Source organism: Triticum dicoccoides, chromosome 7A (assembly GCF_002162155.2).
Source record: "Triticum dicoccoides isolate Atlit2015 ecotype Zavitan chromosome 7A, WEW_v2.0, whole genome shotgun sequence".
In the NCBI taxonomy this organism is placed as follows: Eukaryota; Viridiplantae; Streptophyta; class Magnoliopsida; order Poales; family Poaceae; genus Triticum; species Triticum dicoccoides.
Window position 1 is genome coordinate 602,533,391 of NC_041392.1, and position 5,016 is coordinate 602,538,406.

Here is a 5,016-nt window from a genome sequence, read left to right on the forward strand (position 1 = left end):
TGGTCACTTTGCGGTTAGCTTCATTAAGACAAGATGTCAGTCTAGTCACCTCTCCTTCAAGCGTTCCAACTGAAGCAAGCTTCTCGTCCACGAGAACGGTTTTGTCTTGGGCTGCTTTTTGCGCGGCGGTGAGGTCCGAGTCCTTCTTGTCCAGAGCCAACTTCATTTTCTTTGCAAAAGAAATAATCGGATCAAAAAAGAGACCAAAGAGATATATTGAAGTTCAGTCGGCAATCAGTTACCTTCCATACCAGCGGCCTCGTCTTGAGCTTTTTTCAGACTTCGCTGAGCCAATTCCAGGTCAAGACTTAGCTGGATCTGCTGTTTCTCCAAGTCAGCAAAGCGAGCTCCAAGATCACAAGATTTCTGCAATCAGGGAGGGGAAGTTATTTTACAGCGAAAAACGACAAAGACAATAAATACTAAGACTACAGTCGACTGCCCGCAGTCCACCATAGTCTCGGGGACTATACCCAGTGGGTGCACTTTGCGTGCCCCCACCGGTTCGGTTTACACTCGACACGGCCAGACCAGATCGAGCGAAAGAATCAAAATACAAAGACTACAGTCGACTACCAGCAGTCCACCGTAGTCTCGGGGACTACACCCAGTGGGTGCACTTTGCGTGCCCCCACCAGTTTGGTTTACACTCGACACGGCCAGACCAGATCGAGCGAAAGAATCAAAATACAAAGACTACAGTCGACTGCCAGCAGTCCACCGTAGTCTCGAGGACTACACCCACTGGGTGCACTTTGCATGCCCCCACCGGTTCGGTTTACACTCAACACAGCCAGACCAGATCGAGCGAAAGAATCAAAATACAAAGACTACAGTCGACTGCCAGCAGTCCACCGTAGTCTCGGGGACTACACCCACTGGGTGCACTCAATGTGCCCCCACTAGTCCAAAAATTCAATCGACGCACCCAGTGGGTGTACAGATGCAAAGATTTTCGGAAAGAGAGTCTTCAGATAGCATATCCTAACAGAAAAAGCGGTGAACAACTGACCTAAACATTGCTTTGGAGAGCCGAGCTGGCGTCATAGGCGGCCTGACTGGCGTCCCGCACCGCCTTCATCTTCTCCACCATAACACCCGCCTGGCGTATGGCTTCCTTGGCAGCATTCACTTCGTCCTCTGGGACATGATGGATCGCAAAAACTGAAGGTGGGTCGGCAGGAGCTTGAGCAGTTGACGAAGAAGGCAGGGCACTCGACAATGGTACGGCGAAGGTAACAGAACCCCGATTGGCATCACCAACGTCCTGAACGACTGGTTCCGCCATCGGCGTCGACTGTGGCACCTTGCTTGCAGGAGCTTTCCTATTTTTCCTCGTCAAAGGCCTCCCAGGCTCTTCATCATCATCATCGGGGAGGTCAATAATGTTAGGAGTTGTTCAAAGATCAATCGCCAAAATCACATCACCCAATGGTACACATTGCAGTTGAGTCGACCAAATAAAGACAGAATGACAGAAATCATACCCAGATTGGAAGTGACTGCATCCTCCATTACCTCATCCTCGTCCCTATAAGCTGAGGTCCCAGAAGTAGCAGCGCTGCCAGTTCCAAAGTCCGTCTGGTTAAATCAAGAAAAAATAAACAGCACGGAGCGTCGAGTGAATACAAAGGGAGACACTCACGCAGAAGCGACGGGGATGTCAATCTTAATCCTCGGCAACGCCTTCCGAGGCTTCTGCTCTGCAACTTTGGGATGCTTTGACGCTTTTTCAGTTGGGGTTGGTGAAGATGTCCGAGGACGCTTTGAAGACTGACCAGTCTGAGCAATCGCCTTTTCACGGGCGCTCGGTCGCTCTTGGTCAAGCTTGGATCGCCTCTCCCTGCGAGGAGGCGACTCGACTTCTTCTTCTTCACTTGAGTCATCGCTTTGTTCGTCCCCTTCTCCGTCAGAATGCCATTCGCCACTGTCGCCGCCGCTCGCCTCTCCTTCCGGGTCTTGCTCTTGCTCTCCGTTGGGCACTGAGTACATTTCGATAAGGGACTGAAAGAAAGCAGGAAGAATAAAGTCAGTCGACGCAGTATAGACAGCTGCGCGAGTGGATTCAGATTATAATCAAAAGCTCAAAATCGGACCTTTTCTGGTTCATGGGACTGGTCGGATGGAGGAACTCTCCTGGCTCCCCTGGGGTTGTCCTTGTTTCCGGTGATGCCCGACAGCCACCCCTCCAGTGTGTCGTCATCGACCTCCTCCGGGTGAATCCGAGTGGTGTCGTCAAGACCCGAATACATCCACATCGGATGGTCTCGAGCTTGAAGAGGCTGGATGCGCCACCGAAGGAAAACCTCCAAGAGATCCATACCAGTGACCCCGTCACGGATAAGCTGGACCACCCGTTCGACCAGCACCCTAACTTGCGCCTTCTCCTCCGGGATCACCTTCAAAGAGGAGGGTTTCCTCACTCGGTCCATGGTAAAAGGAGGGAGGCCAATCGACTGCCCTGGCGTCGGCTGGTCTTTGCAGTAAAACCAGGTCGACTTCCATCCACGGACCGAGTCGGGAAGAATCATGGCCGGAAAGGAACGTTTCCCTCTCATCTGAACACCAAGACCCCCACACATCTGAATCACTTGTGTTCTCTCATCACTCGGATTGGCCTTTTTCACCGTCTAGGAACGATAGGTGAAAATGTGCTTGAAAAGACTCCAGTGAGGCCGACAACCCAAGAAATTCTCGCACAAAGACACGAAAGCAGCGAGATACACGATTGTGTTGGGAGTGAAGTGGTGGAGTTGTGCCCCAAAGAAATTTAGAAATCCCCGAAAGAAAGGGTGAGGAGGCAAGGAAAACCCACGGTCGACGTGGGTGGCAAGGAGAACGCGCTCACCCTCCCGAGGTTGCGGCTCGGATTCCTTCCCCGGAAGCCGCGCCGATCCATGAGGGATCAGTCCTCCGTCGGCTAGGTCGTCGAGGTCTTCTTGGCGGATCATCGAGCAGATCCAGTCGCCCTGGATCCAGCCCTTCGGCAGGCCGGCTCGTGAGGAAGATCCACCCCGACTGGTCGCCTTCCCCTTCGCCTTTGCCGTCGCCTTCTTCGCCCGCTCCAGAGCCGCCGTCTTCTCCTTCCCCATCGTCGTCGGCGAGACACGTACGGAGCGGCGGCGCTGGGGCGAGAACGAGCGCGGCGAAGAAGCCTGAAGATGAGGAGAGGAAATGAGAACGCACTGTTCAAGAAACCCCGGTCCAACGCCTTATATGAGGTTACTTCCGAGTGGCTGACTGGTCGGCCCAGATGATCCTGTCAAATCCCGCAATAGTCGCGCGCGTGATACGTGACGAAAAAGGTGGTGCAGAGATCGAGAAAGCTCCGCCCTATCCCATCCGATTACTGCGGCCTCCCCCGTCCCGCGCGCTTCCCAAAATTCGAATCCCACGAAATCCGCGGGCAGCAGAACAACTTGTCAGACGGAAGATCTCCTCCACACCGTCACTCGGAGCTTTTCAAGTAAAGAAACTCACCCGACAAAAAACTAAGAATGGATCAAGGCGACTGAAAAGGAAGTTGCTGTCGTCACTCAGGTTCATTGATCCGAAACAAGATATACTCATGGAGTGAAAAATGAGTCGGAGAAGTTCTCAACTCCTTCCCCACTCAAATCTCGATCCATTCGGGGGCTAATGATGAAGCTATGTACCTAGGGTAGGGTCATGGACCTGTCCTGACTGGCCTACCCAAGGACATCTCTAGAAGAAATCACCTTTCAATCGACTTGGAGGTGTTCCACTCGACAGACTCGAAGACACTCGACCAAGAAACAATCACTCGACCAGGATCCAACCACTCGACGGCCAGGAGACCTAAAGTCGCTCCGCACGCTAACGGTCGGTCATTAAGTAGCTTTTATGGTCATCATAGCACTTTATTAGGGGCGTTACCAGTAACGCCCGACCTTAATGTACTTAAAACCCTGCATAACTGAGGGCTGGAGGGGTCTGGCGAACTCTATATAAGCCACCCCCCTCCTCAGTGTAGAGGGTTCGCACCCCTGTAATTCATACACACATAATCCAGTCGACCGCCTCCGGGCTCCGAGACGTAGGGCTATTACTTCCTCCGAGAAGGGCCTGAACTCGTAAACCTCGTGTGCTTACAACTACTCTATAGCTAAGATCTTGCCTCTCCATACCTACCCCCCTACATTACTGTCAGACTTAGAACCACGACAGGTACCAACGCAAAACTATAAAAAAATCATTAGAAATGGAATCCTCCAAAATTTGTATGGAATTCCTTGAACCAAAGAGGCCTTTACTGCAGAGTGTCCAAAACAAACATGCGTGTGCTTCCACTGATTAACATTTTACTTACTGACATGATATGTTTTTTAAGGTGTGCAAGCGTGAAGAAAGATATGCTTAAGTTGGATTTGCATACATTGGGGCCTTTTCTACTCATTATATGTACTAAGCTTTGTTAAACAGTCAAGCTTAGTTTCGACAAAATTGTAGTGGCGGCTCAAGTTATCTCTTAAGATTTAATTTTCTTCTTTGATATTTATGTCACCGTGTTATCTATAGGTTAACGAAAGATATTTTAATTAAACTACATGCTTGTTTAATTAAAATAACTACGTGGGTGACTGTACAGTACGTACATTCGTCACTTACTTCTTGAGTGTGTCATGGCATAGGTTTGCTTGCTTGATCATTTGTCTTTTATTTACTACCGACTGATGTTGTCATGGGCTTTGCCAGAGCGGTTGGGCTAACACAAAAAGTCAGTGGAGTTTGTGCAAGAAGTTGGAGCGGCTTACTAACTAGAGAATCTAGGTTCTCTCTCTCTCTCTCTCTCTCTCTCTCTCTCTCTCTCTCTCTCTCTCTCTCTCTCTCTCTCTCTCTCTCTCTCTCTCTTTTGAGGGGCTCTCTCTCTCTCTCTAAAGAAAAGAACTAGAGAGCCTAGGTGATCTTCCCGTGTGTTGCTGCAGAAGTTAAAAATATTAATTTTGATGAATTATGTACGACGAAAATCACCTAAATTGATTGAGCAATACAAGC